This window comes from Pipistrellus hanaki (genome assembly GCF_964339955.1).
Source record: "Pipistrellus hanaki genome assembly, chromosome: 4".
NCBI classification, from domain to species: domain Eukaryota; kingdom Metazoa; phylum Chordata; class Mammalia; order Chiroptera; family Vespertilionidae; genus Pipistrellus; species Pipistrellus hanaki.
The window spans coordinates 77418455-77435466 of record NC_140506.1 but is presented as its reverse complement, the minus strand read 5'-3'; the positions used below and the strand labels follow the sequence as shown (position 1 = coordinate 77435466).

General features: G+C 46.9%; 1 protein-coding gene across 15 annotated transcripts in view; it reads left to right on the top strand.

The window, feature by feature from the left end:
- CALN1 (calneuron 1) overlaps positions 1–17012 on the top strand; it is a 428626-nt gene that overhangs the window by 89454 nt on the left and 322160 nt on the right. Inside the window, exon 1 of one of the 15 annotated variants that reach the window (XM_084880727.1) lies at positions 10659–11227. The exons of 13 other annotated variants lie outside the window; for them this stretch is intronic. The gene's annotated coding sequence lies outside the window, so the exon portion shown is untranslated. Of the gene's footprint in view, positions 1–10658; positions 11228–11637; positions 11999–17012 lie in introns of those variants that run through there. One more of the 15 variants, XM_084880737.1, reaches the window with a different exon arrangement.

Here is a 17012-nt window from a genome sequence, read left to right as displayed (position 1 = left end):
TGTCAAGGGCATGTACCTTGGTTGTAGGCACAACCCCAGTAGGGGGTGTGCAAGAGGCAGCTTATCGATGACTTTCTCTCATCGATGTTTCTAACCCGCTATCTCTCTCCCTTCCTCTCTGTACAAAATCAATAAAATATATTAAAAACAAAACAAAACAAATGATAGGTATCAGGTCTAGCTGAAACTGGTTTGGCTCAGTGGATAGAGCGTCAGCCTGTGGATTTAAAGGTCCCAGGTTCGATTCCGGTCAAGGGCATGTACCTTGGTTGCGGGCACAACCCCAGTAGGGAGTGTGCAAGAGGCAACTGATTGATGATTCTCTCTCATTGATGTTTCTAACTCTCTATCCCTCTCTCTTCCTCTCTGTAAAAAAATCAATAAAATATATATTAAAAAAGAAAAGAAAAGAAAGGTATCAGGTCTAGTGTGAATTGCTGGGGAATTGGGGGGAGGGGAGTGGGTTATGGCACAGAAGAGGGATTGGCCTGAGGCAGGGAGAGGCAGGGCCTTCGGTGGAGAAGGAGGACAGGATACACGGCCATGAGGGTGGCAGGCTTGTATGGAGGGGAGCAGTGAACACGACTTTTCCGTGTAGCTTTGTTGACTTTGCCACTGCTGACACATTGAGAGGGAGCCATAAATTGCCCTTTTTATTCTCCCTTTCGTTGAAATTGTTTCGAGAGCTGCCGTCAGGCAGATGGGGATCAAAATGCCAGCTTTGTTGTACTGCACTTGGAATTAGGTAATTTACCACCTGGCCGGTCACTGGAAGTGAGGGACACAGGCGAGCTCGAAACCAAACGGAGTCCTGGCAGCGGGGACAGCCCCGGAGAGAGCTGGCGAGGGAGCCTGAGCTGCCGGTCCTCTCCCTTTGCCCACATTCACCAGGCAGAGGGGTGAGGGCGGAAGTGCTGCACTAATTGATAGGGCTCCACGTGGAAACCTGAAATCCAAGAAAAGCAGATCCCCTGCCACCAGCTGTCCTTCAGCACCCCCAGAGACTTGTCTGTCTCTCCACACTTCCGACCACAGTTGGGTGTTTAGGAAGACTTTACCATGTCTGTCTATTGATTGGGCTAACACGTAATTCACCACGAGGTTGTTTTTCAGCTGCACTTGCCTGGGACTCACTTGTGAAGATTCTGAGTCAGTGGGGTTGGCATGACTCTCCATGTGCATTTAAAAACATTTCAAAAATCTCACTCCTGGTGATGCTGGTATACAGTTGACATTGAAAAGCTCTGACATTTTATTGGGGGTGGGTGGGTGGGTGGGTGCTGTCAGTAAATGCTTCTCTTTACTTTTGATGTTATGCTTTGATCAGAAAATGGCTTTTTTTTTTGTTCCTAATCTAATCCCTCCCTTTCCTATCAAAAAGCTGGGGTTCATTAGCATTGGTGGTGGTGGGTCACAAAGGTCCCTTCCCCAGCCTCTGCTCTGGAGCGGATGTGAGGTGAAGGGGAAGCCTGGCTCTCTCTGGGGCCCGCCCTGCTCCCTCCAGATCTCTGCTCCAGCGTGTGTGTGTGTGTGTGTGTGTGTGTGTGTGTGTGTGTGTGTGTGGAGTGGGGGCGCTGTGAGGGAGGCTTGGCCCACCGCACCCGGTGCTGGGTCTCCAGCTCAGGAAGCGTGCTCAGCCCCTCCACCCCAGCATCCGATTTCATTTTAGTGCAAGCTGTGCTATGTCTGGCAGCTACTCCTCACCACGTAAAGGAAAAGGTTAAGGTTGTCCGAAGTCTCAGTTTAGTTTTCGTTTTAATTGTTGGTGCAGCCTTTGTTGATTTTTGTAGGTTTCATGGAGGAGGCTTTAAACATGTCTCCTTATTCTGCCATAGTTCCTGGAACGCCCTCCTTTCTTCCCTGAATTAAAAAAAAAAAAAAAAAAAGCTCACAAGTGTTTATGCTGAAAAACAGAAATTTCTAGCTCCGGGCTTTCTCTCCTGCCCTGAGGCAACTATGTTTAAACAGTTGTTTCAATATGCACAGATTCAAGAATATGCTCAGACATTTTTCTTAATTTATAGATTTTAGTTAATACGTTTTGATTCCCTTATATTTTTATTTTCGTTCTATTTTTAGATCTTTTATTATTTATTGGATCACTCAGATTGGGCTTGGCTGTTTCTGATTTTATTTACTATTTTGCTTTACATAATTTGAGCATATGCTATTAGGTATATCTAATTAGAGATGTCTTCCTGAGAGATTGACGCTTTTATCATCATGAAGTGTCATTCTTTTATCTTTAATAAAACCTCTTTACCTTAAAATTCACTCTGTTGGAAGGAAACCGGACTTTTGGTGGTGAGCATGCAATAGAGTATTCAGATTTTGAATTATGTTGCATACCTGAAATGCATATGTTGTTCTTTAATTTTAGAAAAAGAATGCCATGAGCCAAAGATTATAATTAATTCATGCCAGTGCCTCTTCAATCTATAAACAAACAAACAAACAAACAAATAATAAACCAATAGAAATGGAGACTTAGAAGCCCAAGCTTTCACATTTCTTCCATGATCTTTTCCATCAAGCTACTTCTATATTTCTATTGAAAAGATGCAAACAAAGTTCACTGTTGAGACAAATAGGGGCAATTTTCCACTGTGTTTGTTTACATTTGTGCCAGCTTTCTTTCAGTTAGTGTTTACATATGCCATCCTTTCATGTTTGAAAATTCTAATATTTAAAGTATTTATTACAAGCAAAATTTAGTTGGGCATTTGTATATTCATATGTCATCCAACAATCTTTGTCTTGAAGTCAGAGTACAGTTAGCCTAGTAATACTGAATACAGTTACTGATTTATTTGGATTTCAATTTAAAATCTTACTGTTTACTTTCCATTCATCTCATTTCATGTTCCACTTTTACTCCTTTCTTCCTTTTTGTGGAATTAAGTATTTTTATTATTACTTTTTCCTCTTATTAGTTATATGTTCTTTTATTATTATTTTTATTGATTACCCTAGAGCACATGTGTCAAACACAAGGCCCGTGGGCCAAATCCAGCCCGCCAGGCCTTGCAATGTGGCCCACACCGCTCTGTCATCACTGCACTCCGCTGTCAGTTTATGACATTGTCAGTTTATGACTGTTCAGTAAACCATTCCGCCCGCGATTTAGGCTGGATTTTAGATTTTGGCCCCTTCTCTGATTGAGTTGACACCCCTACCCTAGAGGTTGCCACATACACCCTTAGTTAGTATATTTATTGCTTTGATATGAAGCAAGGGCCTGAGAAAAGTTTAACTCCATTTACTTCACTACCACCTTTTGTATGATTGTTGTTATGTGTGTGTGTTTTATTCCTCACCTGAGGAGATAGTATTTTTTTAATGTTTTCTTTTTTTTTTCAGGGAGAGGGAAAGGGAGTGAGAGGTGGTGGGTGGGGGTGAGGGGTGGGGGGAGAGGTGAGAGAGAAAGAGTTGAAAGAGAAACATCAATGGGTTGCTTCCTGTATGTGTTCTGACTGGGAATTGAACTTGTGACCCTTTGGTGCATGGGATGATGCTCTAACCGCTGAGCCATGCTGGCCATGGCAACAGTGTTTTGTAGTTTTTAGTATACAGGTCTTGCCCTCGTTAAACTTATTCCTAATATTTCATGTCTTTGATACTATTGAGAATGGTGCTAGTTTTCAAATTTTATATTCCAATTGCTTATTTTTGGTATTGATCTTTTATTCCATGACCTTGCTAAAATCACTTACTATTTTTAACAGCTTTCATTTGTAGATTCCTTAAGATTTTCTGAAAATCTTGTTGATTTTGAATGAAAACAGTTTTGCTGTTTTTTGACCAATATATATGCACTTTACTTCTTTTAATTGCCTTATTTCACTGTTGGAGGTGCCAACAAATGTTCAGTCGAAGCCCTGTTCCTAATTGTACAGGGAGAGCATTCCATCTTTGACCACTGGTATGATGCCGGCTGTATTTTGTAGGCGTTCTTTACTGAGTTGCCTTCTGTTCCTGCTTTCTAAGAGTGTTTATGATGAACAGGTGTGGACTTTTGTTCAGGGCTCTTCGTGCATGCCTTTGGATGAGCATGATTTTTTTCTTCTCTGAATATGATAAATTATGCAGATCTCATTAAAAAAATTTAAACCACCTTTGTTTGCCTGGGAAAACTTCAAATTTTAAGATATAGTAGTATCCTTTTTTATGCATTGCTGGGTTTGGTTCGCTAATATACTGTTAAGGCTTTTGCATTTGTATTCGTTTTCTTTTCTTGTAAAAAATTATTTGATTTTGGGAACAGGGTACCATTGGCCTCATAAAGTGATGAGACATGTCATCCTCTATTTTATGAAATATTTAAAAAAAAAATAAGATTGGTAGTTGTTCTTCATTAAATCTTTGTTAGGATTCACCAGAGAAGTCATCTGGGCATAAAGAGATTTCTTTTTTGTTTTTGAAAGAAGGAGATCATTAATTAATTTCTGTAAGAGATATAGAGTTATTCAGATTTCCTATCTCTTCTTGGATATGCTTTGTCAATTTGTATTTTTAAAGGAATTTTTCTATTTTATAGAAGTTTTCAAATTTACTGGCATAAAGTTGTTTGTAATATTCCTTTGTTATTTGTAATGTCTTGTAGATATATAATGCATAATCATCATGCATAATGTTGGTAATTTTGTTTTCTTCATATTTTAAAATCAGGTTTAATAAAGATCTATCCATTATATTGACATTTTCATTAATTTTTTTCTATTGTTTGTCCATTTTCTATTTCACTGACTTCTGCTCTTTATTTTTTCCATTTTTCTATTTTCTTTGGATTTAGTTGCTCCCCTGCCCCCAGCTTTTTAAAGTCAAATCTTAGAATATTTGTTTTAAACTTTTCATCTTTTTTTCTAAAGTAAGCACTTAAAATTTAATTTCTCTCTCTTTCTCTTTTTAAAATATATATATATATATATATATATATATATATATATATATATATATATATATTGATTTCAGAGAAGAAGGGAGAGGGAGAGAGAGAGAGAAACATCAATGATGTGAGAGAATCATTGATCGTCTTCCTCCTGCACACCCCACCCTGGGGATGGAGCCAGCAATCTGGGTATGTGCCCTTGGCTGGAATCGAACCTGGGACCCTTCAGGCAACAGGCTGACACTCCATCCATTGAGCCAAACAGCTGGGGCCAATTTCTTCTTTAAGCATTGTTGTAGCTCTATCCCACAAATTTTAAAATACTGTGTTTTTATTTGGTTCAAAATATTTTCAAACTTCCTTTGTGATTTATTCATTGACTTATGCTTTATGTAAAACTGTATTTCATTTAGAAAATATTTGAGAATTTTCCAGGTATCTTATTGTTATTTATTTCTAATAGATATCTCTCATGGTCAGAGACTATTCTGTATGATATCAATACTTTACAGTACATTCTGTGGCCCAACATATGGCTATATTTTATGAATATTCCATGTGTACTTGAAAAGGTTGTATGTCTTGCAGTTATTAATGAAGTAATCTATACATTCAATTTAGTCAGGTTATTTGCCAGTGTTCCACAAGTCTTCAATGGTTTTTTAATGTTTTGTCCATTCTGAGAGAATTGTGTTAAAATCCACTATATTTATGGATTTGATGTTTTCTTCATGTAGTGTGCTTCATATATTATTTAAAAATTATATTTAGTTGGTGAAAAGTATTACAGATTTTAAAGCTTTATTATGAATTGTTATATTTTCTCAATGAATTGAGCTTTTCACATTATGTAGTAAAGCTATTTTTTTTTTCTTCTGGAAATATATATATATATATATATATATATATATATATATATATATAGAGAGAGAGAGAGAGAGAGAGAGAGAGAGAGAGAGAGAGAGAGAGGCCTGGTGCAAGAAATTCTTGTGCTTGAGTTGGGGGGTGGGGACTGGGCCCTCAGCCTGGCCTGTGGCCTCTTGCAGTCCAGGAGAGCTCAGAGGATGTCTGACTGCGGGGGAGCAGGCCTAAGCCAGCAGTCAGATTCCCTTAGCACTGCCACAGAGGCGGGAGAGGCTCCCACCACAGGCCATGTTACCAGCTTCTGGCTGAGCGATGCTCCCCCTGTGAGAGCACACTGACCACCAAGGGTCAACTTCTGCATTGAGTGTCTTCCTCCTGGTGGTCAGTGGGTGTCATAGCGACTCGTCATTCTGCCGTTCAGTTGATTTGCATATTAGCCTTTTATTATATAGGATATATATATATATATATATATAATATGTGTGTGTGTGTGTGTGTGTGTGTACAATTTTGTTCATCCTCACCTAAGGATATTTTTTCCATTGATTTTTTAGAGAGACTGAAAGGGAGAGAGGGAAGGAGGGAGAGAGAAACACATGCCCACTCACACTCATTGATTGGTTGTCTCCTACACATGTCCTCACAAGGGCCTGAGATCAAACCTGAAACCCAGGTATGTGCCCTTGACTGGGAATGAAACTTCCTATGCTTAGGTGTGCAGGCTGATACTCTAACCACTTAGCAACACTTGCTAGGGCTTGCGGTCATATTTAACTCATCCTAGTAAAAAAGTTATTTATATTTTTCTAATATGAAAACAAATACAGAAACATCCAAAAACCTCAAAAATTCTCATTTCCTGTGGAACCAGGCTCAGGCTTGAGGTCCTGGATCTGCTCGTCTAATGCAGGTTCAGGGAATGAGTCTCCCTGGGTAAAGTTCTTCTCAGGATGAAGATCTATAAGCTTGAGAGATGATTAATCTCCTCCCTCCTCTTCCCTAAACACCCAACATACACTAGTGAGGCAAAAATAGAATGACGGTAACAGACACCCTATTCGGTAACGGAGGGTACGGGAGGATTTCTTGTAGCAGTCACTGCTTCATAGCCATTTTGAAATCCGTCTGGGAAAATGTCATCAGTTCCTTAATTAGGACCCCGTCCTGCTTCTTGGGAATGATTCTTGGCATCACCTTTTGGGCTCTTGGTCCCACCCTCTGAGTCACTCACCCTCTCCCATTAGAAGTGGTTCCTCTTCGCAGTGTGTTTATTGCCTCTTAGATTGGGGGTTTGAAGGCCTCCTTTCATTTTGTCCTGTTTTTGTCCCTTCACTCCCAAACTAGTATACTTTCTTTAAAAACATTGAAGGCAGCCTGTGATTCAAATTACATCCACCCGTTAGACAAAAGCCATGCTTACACATCTCTTTACCAATAGGCCCTTCTCTATCTGTAGCCCCCACGAGGCTCTGAATTCCTTAGAAGCCCCTTGGGCATGCTCTCAAATATGTGTGAGGTCTCAACAAAGGGTCCGGTAGCTTCATCTTTATACAGAGACCCCACTTTACTGCTCTGGATTTGAAGTTTTTGCTTGGAGATAGTAGAATGAGAAAGTTATCCTTTCTAACCCAGAAGTCCTGGTTCTCTCTATTGCCTCTAATTCCTACTAAAAAAAAAGTAGTTTTGTCTTTAACTCATCTCCACTTGTCTTTTAGCACAGGCAACTCGAAAAACACAGTTTGCACTGTCTCATTCGTCCTGGAACTCTTTCCCAGCCAGATCCATGAATTCATTAGGTGTCCTTTTTATTTGTCGCATAAGGAGAGGCAACAGGTTTGCTAACTGTCCTACCAGTGTGTGACTCAGGCGCTCTTTTCTCCAGCTTCCATGAACAGTTTTATCGGTGTTCTTCAAGTCCCCTCACCCCCCTGCAAGAGTCTTCTGTTATCTTGTGTCTTCCATGTTTTGTTTTTAAAAATATATATTTTATTGATATTTTACAGAGAAGAAGAGAGAGGGATAGAGAGTTAGAAACATTGATGAGAGAGAATCATCCATCAGCTGCTTCCTGCACGCCCTCCACTGGGGATGTGCCTGCAACCAAGGTACATGCCCTTGACCGGAATCTAACCTGGGACCTTTCAGTATGCAGGCCGACGCTCTATCCACTGAGCCAAACCGGTTTCGGCCCAAAACCATGTTTTAACTTTTTGTTACAGCAGCCCTCTACTCCCAGATACCAAATTTTGCTCAGGTTATCTGTTGCTGCCTAACAGCATTCTAAATCTCTTGTCTCAAAGGAAAGAGTGTATATTGGAAAGAATTCAAAGCATTCTACACTCTGTGTTTAGTGGACTGCATGAAAAACGTCACTCTCTCACATATGCTTGCCCACATGATTTTTCTTTTTCTGCCCATTTCTGTTCAGAATAGAACATGCCACTTCATCACTCTCTACCCTTGGCTGTCTTGGAAGTAGATTTATTTACTGAAGGCAAAACAAAAGAATGAAGGTTAGGGGACAGAAGAGGTAGAGGCAGGAATGACTTTGGCCAGGCCAGAAAATGATTACTGTGGTGGAAAGGTCGCCATTTGTCCAGGTGTCTGATTTGTGTACCTCTGAGTCCCAAAGCTACAGGCAGGAGATTGAACCAAGTTAATTTCTAGCTGTCTTATGGAGGGCTGAATTTTTCTGGATTGGAGAGACTACTTATGCTAAATCCAGCTGCAAATGTATAATAAAGGGAACCCACCTCAATTTTTTTAGGGTGACCTGAGCTTCCATTCTTAAAATTGGTACAAGATTGTCTTTGGCATTTTAATAAGAAGGAGCTGACACATTTTGATCCTTAATTAATGTATGTTGAACAAAGAATAAAAGTTGGAGCAAGAGTACCAGGGCCTGTGAACCTGCAACTTCCTTAACATGGAAGTCTTAAATCATCACACTTGGTGAGGACCAGGAGACTCCATGTGGCACTCTCACCAACGTTTGACACCTGGCTTCTCTCGTTCTTGAGATCTCTTGAGCTTAGTATCCTTGATTCCCTCCCCACGCCCCCTCCCCCAGGAATGTCTTTGATATGAATGTCACCAATAATGCCAACATTTATTGAAAGCTTACAATATGCCCGGAACTGAGTTAGCTGAGGGAACTGCTATTCATGTTATCACATTGAATCACAGCAACCATGGGGGATTAAGTACCATAATTATTCCCATTTTACAGGTGAGGATAATTGAGATTTAGAGAGAACAAAAAACTTGCCCACATTCATACAGGCAGTAAGCAAGAGCAGAGAGCTTCTCTGCCAGATGTGTCCCTCCCTGGTTAATGGTGACCCTCACATTCCACCACGTGTGTATATAGACTGGCAAAGCACTTTGGTGACACAGTTGCCATCCAGAAAGTGACGAACAGTTTCTTACATAAGCAACTGATTGTGAGAAGATGCAGCTTTCATCCAAACTAAGAGATCAGAGGGAAAGATCATACTGAGACCCCACCCACTCTCTCCATGCATCTGCCCACGACCCGTCATGGAAACCCCTGAAAATGCCTCCTCTGCACATCTCTGAACCACGTCCCTCAGACTCAGCCAGTGGCTCAAGAGGCTATTAGCTAACTTGGGGGAGCTGAGCTGGCACAAGAAAGAACAGTAAGAATACAGGGGAGCAAATACTAAATGACAAAGGTGTGACACAATGAGTACTGCGGGGACTCGGGACCACTCCCAGTCTGCAAGCCAGGAAGCGCAGATGAGGAGGGGACCCTGATGAACGTGTGCCCCTGGCTGGCAGGGCCAGTGTCCACACTCCCTTGGCAGGTAGACCAGCCAGCAGAGAGGTGATGGCTGAGCTGTTTGCACAAGCTGCTTGTGGCCGTATTGCCTGCTTTGTTTCCGGTTGGCGTGAGAATTTTTATGCTGTGGCTTTTCTTTGATTCTGCGAATTGGAGTGGTTTGAGCTTGGTGAGCAGTCGTTCTGCCACCTAGAGCAGGCAAGGAACGGGAGCCCCTGGGAAGAAGAGTGCAGTAAGGAAAGGCCATCCTACTCCAGCCAGGTGGCTGTCTCTTCTGCCTTGGTCCACACAGCAAACAGCAAAAAGGACCTGGCAGGCCTCTGACTTTGTGGGACAGCCTGTGAACCATGTTGTTATTTTTTATTTTTCGTTTTTACTTGCAACACAAACCTTCGCTTCACTGTGCATTCCGTCAGCTTCTGGGTACGTGAGAGGTAGGCAGGTGGGGACCAGGGATGGTGACTGGAGACTCTTAAGCAGCTATGCTGTCCTTCAGGCATGGAGCAGAAGAGAAAAAAGGGGTCTGTCTGGGAATGGACTTGACATTCAGGTTTCAGATAGTCTTTTAAGAATTCTAGCTTACACCTGTGCCCAAGCACCCTCTTCCTCTCATCAAATCTATTTGACCTTGGAGGCCGATGGGCAGTGGCCCCAAACGTGCCTCCCTAGATAGTAGGGGCGGGCGAGCAGAAGAGCTTCCACCTGCTCCACCCATCTCTGCAGGTGTGATTGTGGCCCCGGGGTGTGGGCGCCAGGGATGGATTGGTGAAGGTGTGGGGCGCCCCGGGGGGAGCAGTCCAATACAGAAGAACAGCAGTTTGCCGGAGTTAACGTGGGCAGCCTCTTTGGGGAGAAGAGGAAGGAGGACCGTCTGCCAAGCTCCCGCTCGCCCCCCGCGTGTGCCTGTGTGTGCGCGCGCCAGAGAGAGTGAGTGCGCGCGCGCCGAGGCGTTCCTCAGGTTGCGCTGCTGCCTGGAAACCGAGGGAGCTTGGTTATTGGCAAGGCGACGGCGTGGGGGTGGGGGCTCCCCGACCCTCGGGGAAGCGCGGCGCGGGCTGCCGAGCCGAGCCCCGAATCCCGGCTCCCGGCGCGCGCTAAGGCGGCGCGGGGCGGGCGCGGCGGACGGGCGGGGGGCCTCCAGGCCCCGGGGGGCTCGCCGCGGGGGGAGGAGCCGGGAGGAGGCCGGAGCTGCATGGAGTTTCCAGGGCGCGCAACTCCGGCGGCGGGGCCTCGGCCACTGGGCTCCTGGGCGCTGCGAGGCAGCCGAGCACATGGGCTGAGCCCGCGCGCCGGGGCTCCGCACGGCCGGCGGGAGCGGGAGCGGGCGGGGTAGGGGAGCGCGCCGTGCAGGGTGCGGGGCACGCGAGCCCCAGACGGGAGCCGGGAGCGGAGACAAGGACAGACAGGGAGGCAGCGCCCGGAGAGCGCTCCCAGCCGACGGGGAACTCGCGCCTGGGGAGCGGCCTGGGGCGCCGTGGGAGCCGGCGGCGCCGGGGATGCCGGCGCGGGGACGCGGCCGCCCGCTGGGTGTGTGAGTGCGCGGCGAGGAGCTGCCCGCCGGCGCCCGCAGCCGCCCGCCCGCTCCCCGCGGGCCTCGGAGGGAGCCCCCCGGCGCCGCGCCTCCGCGCCTCGGAACCCGGGCTTCAGGGCTGTGGGCCCCGGCCCTGCCAGAGGTGAGTGCCATTCCCCCCCCCTCCCCCCGATCGCCCCCTCTCCTCCATGCCTCCCCCTGCGTCCTCGCCCCTCTCTTCTCCGCGGTGCGCAAAGCCCGCGGCGGCTGTCTCGGGCCCCTCTCCCCGAAGTGGGGGGCCGGGCAGGTGGCCGACGATGCCTCCGTACCTGTTGGCCCGGGCAGGGGGCGTCCCAGCTCTTCGAGCCACCTTGCTCTCCCTTGGGGTGGCTCCTGGACGCCGCCCGGGGGCGTGGGGCTGGGCAAAGGGCCATGGGTGTCCCAGCTGGGTGTCCCGGAGCTGTGCCGGCTTGAGGCTGGGGGCCAGCACCAGGGCGGAGGGAGGGAAGGGGCGGGAGGGCAGGGGATCGGAACCGCAGCCCAGGTGGGAGGGCAGCGCGGCTCCCAGGTCTTGGGGAAGCCGGGAGCCATGGCGATCAGGCGAGGCGGGAGGCGGGAGGCAGGCTCCTCTCCACCTCCAGCCCCTCGCCTGCCAGGGCGCACGCTCCTCGCCTCCACCCGATCGGGTTCGGGGTCCGGGCCCTGCGGAGTTCGGGGTAACCAGGGAGGCCTCCGGCAGCCCGGACTGGGACCTGCTGATGCTGCTCAGCTGGCCTCTGGGCATCAGGCAGCTCCGTGAGTCCGGCGCCCGGGCAGCGGCAGGCTCCGGCTCTCAGGGCAGTTTGGGTTGAAGCTCCCGGTTCCAGCCTCCCCGGACTGGCCGCCCCGAGGAGCGAACTTCCTCAGACTTGGCCTGAGGGCTCCCAGGCAGCAGGTAGTTCTGGGGCCGGGCGGGGGGACGCCTCTCCCCTGCGGGACGGCGGTGTGGAGGGCGGATGGAGGGCTCGCTGGCTTCGCCTCCGAGGCGCCCGCCACGTGCGCCCTCGGCCCCCCTCTTTCGGGTTTGGGGAGGAGTGTGCGGGGCCGGCGCCTTCCCTGCCCAGGTTCCCGCTCTCAGCCCAGGGGAAACGGCGCCTGCAGTGCCCTGGGTGCCAAGCCCGGAGCGCCATCCCAGCCCCTGAGCCTGTTTTTCGCAGAAAAAGGAGACCTAACATGGACTCAGAGAATAGGGGCTCACGGCGGACTGTGTGCAGCCGTGTTGGGTCGCGAAGTCTGATTAGTTTTCATAGTCATTACATTCCAGAGCGAATACGAGCGGCCTCGGGGTAGAGGTGCGGTGACCTCTGGGAAAAAGTGACATTTCTGCGCCCCGTATGCCCAGACACACCCGGCAGCCTTTGTGCCAATGGGAACCCTTAGCCCTCAGGATTTCCACATTTTGCTTCTTTCACTGCTGATTTTTGGTGAAAAAAAAAGATAAACTCTTTTTCAAGTCAGGCATCAGAGCTTTGGGAAGGGTTTTAAAGCCATTTGGTGTGAAATTGTCTGGAGGCTAGAGCAGAACAGGTTTTTTTCTTTTTTCTTTTTTCTTTTTTTTTTTTTCTCCCCTCAAATCAAAGCCTGACTGCAGCTCTCCTTGGCTCGCTGGTGGTTTTAATTTCATCTTGGGAGGAGGAGTGTCGATGGAGTCCCATTTTATGTATTGGAGGCTTTGACCGAAGCCTAGATGGCAGCTGAGACCTCCCCTCACCCCCCATGCTTGCAGCCCTGGCGGGCACCCAGCTCAGGATTCCCTCCTGGGCTCCCGATCTGCACAGCGGTTGGGAGTCAAAGGGTGATTAGGAAGTGGTCAGTCCCTTAGGCAGCTGGTGGTGGCCCTGATGGGTGCCCCGTGGACTGGACGCTGAGGGGGGGCACGTTCCCCCAGCAGCGGGGCCCTCTTTGCTGCGCTCACTGCAGACCTGTGGGTTTGTCATGGCACCAGCCGCCTGGAGAACTGCGATGTTTACTGAGGAGCTGGTCTAGGACACTGACATTGGTTACTGGATCTCTCCAAGTGGAGTAATGAAAACAAAACTCGCAGGAAACCCAATCCCCAGGCTATTTTATTGGAGGAGCGCTAAATCCTCTTAGAATGATCACCTCTCTCTGAACTCAGAATGTAACTGTTGCCAGTAATCGGGCCTTCGGTGAGAGTGCGGAGTAAGGGCTTTTCAGAAAGAAAACAATTTAATTCAGCTGGTTCTGTGGAGCAACTGATGGGCATGACTGGATGAAGACACACCGAGCTAAGGGGCGGTGGGGATTGGCTGCGGTGAGGGTGTGTGTGTGTGTGTGGACAGTTGCTTGGTTGACTTGAACATTGATCTCCACGGTGGGAGGACTCTGATCGGTGCTTAATACTGGGGAGTGTTGGGCTCGAGTCTAGAAATTTCTTTTCCATCGCGAGTGGACAGTGTGCTCCGAGGTCACCAGCCAGTGAGAGAGGTTTCTGTGCACTTTAAGCCTGCAGTCCGGGCTTTGCCAGCCCAGTCCACCACCAGCCGCCCATGCGGTACTCTTGGGTGGCAGAAAGGCCGCTAGTTCTTATGCCGAGGGGAATTCTCCTGGCTGTGATAGAACTTTGGACATTTCAGGTCTTTGAAGACACTCTTTATTCAGGTGTCAGAGCCTCTGCTTACTGCAAGACACACTCACACATTTGAGCTCACATAATCCTCATTTTTCATATGTGGAAGCAGATGCTAAGGGAGATTAGGTTAAATAACTTTCCTGGGGCTGCGTAGCTTGTGAGGAAGAGGCAGGGTTATGTTTTGATTCTAAGAGGTTGGGCTTTCTGATCCTAAGACCCGGGCCCTTTCTATGCCTTGGCTTACGATCTGAAGCGTATTTTGGTCACCTCTGACCTTTGGTGCCTCCTTCAGAGTCAGGCCCATAGTGGGTGCCCTGTCTGTGTCTGCTGAGTGAATCTAGGTCAGCGTCTCATTCCTCATTCCTGGTGAGGAAGCTCTAGCTCCGGAGGGAGCTGGGCTTTGGTGCATTGGGTCAGAGGAGAAAGCCCTGCCCTCTCGGGGTGCCCATATCCCAGCCTGGTAAGGTGCAAGGCCAGATTTGGTTTGATTCTGGGCCGCTGCTTGTTTGTGTGCATGCTCCCTCTCAGTGTGCTCACATTAGTATGGGGTGGGTGGCATCTTTGCCCTTCACCGGAGGCTTAACCTAATGCAGGCAGAGTGTCTGAAACATCCTTTTATGATGAAGAACCATTAGGCAGCGCGATGAACAATAGCCTCCGATTCCTGTTAAAACTGTGCGCTTCCAGCGATGAAACCGTCTTCCAGATGGGCAGCCTAGACTGATCCCTCAGTCACTCAGCTTCAGAGGAATTCTGAATGTGGTTAGAAAGATGGAAAATTAAAACACAGTGGTAGCATCCGACCTGCGGCTTTCAGAGTGAAGTATGCTTTTAATCATTTAAACAAGATCATCTAATAAGTGGTTAGTTAATAAATTATCTAACAAAATGTATTCAGTGCCTGTTATGTGGTATGGATATTGAGATAAATATGACACAGCACCTGTCATAAAAAAATCACAGGAGAGTGGGGAAGGCAGACCATGTATTGGGGGCACTCATTGGTGAGCAGAGACAGCAGGCAGCTAGCTTAGGATGGAAGTGATGTCTGAGCTGAGCTTAAAGGGTGATTAGGAAGTGGTCAGCCTTAAACAGGTATTCCATGCAGAGGACGAAGGGTAGGCACAGGGAGAGAGGTAAGAAAATATGTAGAGCCTAAACTGGTTTGGCTCAGTGGATAGAGCGTCGGTCGGCCTGTGGAGCTTGGTTGTGGGCACATCCCCAGCAGGGCGTGTGCAGGGTGTGGCTGATCAATGATTCTCTCTCGTAGATGTTTCTAACTCTCTATCCCTCTCTCTTCCTCTCTGTAAAAAATCAATAAAATACATGGAAAAAAAAAAGAAAATATACAGAGAATATGGGGAAGCAGCTGTAAGCTTGGAGTTCCTGGAGCTTACAGGTCGAGGCAGAGAGTGACAAGAGAAGAAGCTAGAATGATAGATGGAGGTCTTTGGTCAGGACGGGAGGTGCCCCATTTCTCCATTAGGGATGGGCAGCATGGTCAGATTTGAATTTTAGGTAAGACTTGTTGGGGACCTTGTAGAGAATGGATCTGGCAATAAGTCCAGCGGTGTGGAGACCAGTGAGGTGGCTGGTGCTGAGGCCATGAGGGGGCGTGGAGCAGAAGAGATGGATTGGGCAAACATGTAGGACAATCCTCAGAGTTCCTGGGTTGCAAGTAACAGAAACCAACTCTGTATAACAACTAAACCAAAGAGAATCTGTTAGCAGTATTGATGGGCACTCACAGGACTGAAGACACATCTAAAAAGCCAGGCTTGGAGCAGACAGGAATTAGGCAGAGGGCATATTGGTGGCAGGAATGGCCCACAGTTTCTCTCAGGCAATAGTATGGAGACAAATGATCTCCAGCCTTTTCCTCTTCCTCCATCATCATCATCATCATCATCATCCTCATCATCGTATACTTCGGTTACATTCAAATGCAGAGAGGAAATGTCCACTTGGCATAGCTTTGGGTTTGCATGTGTAGTAGCAGTTTCTTGAAATATCACTGGAATGGGGAGAGGTAGTTTTCTGAAAGACACGAATGATCCTGTGAAAACACAGCGACTTAGAAGTTGGACTGTCCTCCACAAGAAGGGATGTTGGTGAGACTTCTTGATTAATTGATGTAGGAATAGGAGAAAGGGAAGGGTGCAGCGTGACTCCCGGGTTTCTGATTCAGGTAATGAGGTGGATAAAAAATGAAACTGTGGCTAAGACTAAATAACTCACTTCCCCCCCACTGGCAGGGCTACGGGCAGCATTGTCTGATCAGTCTGCCCCAGAAGGCGATGACCTATTTTTAAAAGTCTCATTAAGGGGCTGTGTTGCTATCAATAAGACTAGGTAAGTAGTTACCTTATCTCATGCCCCACATAGCTGTGTACTTTGAGTACATTTTCATCCATTCAGTCAATATTTATTATACACATCTGGCTTAGGTCTTGGGGAAAAAGGTGAATTAGACAGAGGTGGTACACTCATATTCTGGTGGTACAAGACAATAAAATAGAAAATAAAATTAGATGATGTGATGGAGACAAGTGCAGTGAGTGCTCAGCAAGGAGCCCTATTAAGGAGGGTAGGTCAGGGGGAAGATCTGGAGAACTTCCAGACAGTGGGTGCATCCAGTGCAGAGGCCCTGAGGTCTGAACAGGCTGGGTGCATTAAAGGGACCGGAAGGAGGCTGGTATGGCAAGAGGTGAGAAGTAGGGACTAGTTCATGGGGAGCCTCATGGAGAGTTTGAGTTTGATGGAAGCCACTGGAGGGTTTTAAATGGGAGAGTGAGTGACTTAAACATGTTTTTGAAAGATTATACCAGCAGCTTTCCATTCTGTGTGCACTATCTTGGTACAGTAAAACGAGTCTTAATTAGAGTGTAAAATGAAACGTGCAATGTTTAAGAGTAACAGATGGAGAGAAAATGCTTTGGTAACCTTAATTTAGTGGTTTCTAATGTAGCAATTAAGTGTGGGTACTGACAAAACCACATTTTAGAAGAATAATGAAAATCAGTGGTCTAAAAATGTTCACACTGCCTGTTCAAAGATGTTGGCATTTTGGATGATTTTTATTTTTATTTTTTGAAAATGAGCGCATATTTATTTTATAATCAGAAAAGAATTGTTTGGAAATGTAGACACTGATGACCACAAATGTCTTGAATGGATGTTGTAAGAGGCATCTCTACGAAACACTTTTTTCCTGCCATTCTATTTCTGGAACTATTTTGCACCAACTGCCCCAATGGGTGGCTCTTTGTTTGAGTCTTAAAAATATTTTTAGTTACAAAGCAAACATTTTTTTTTT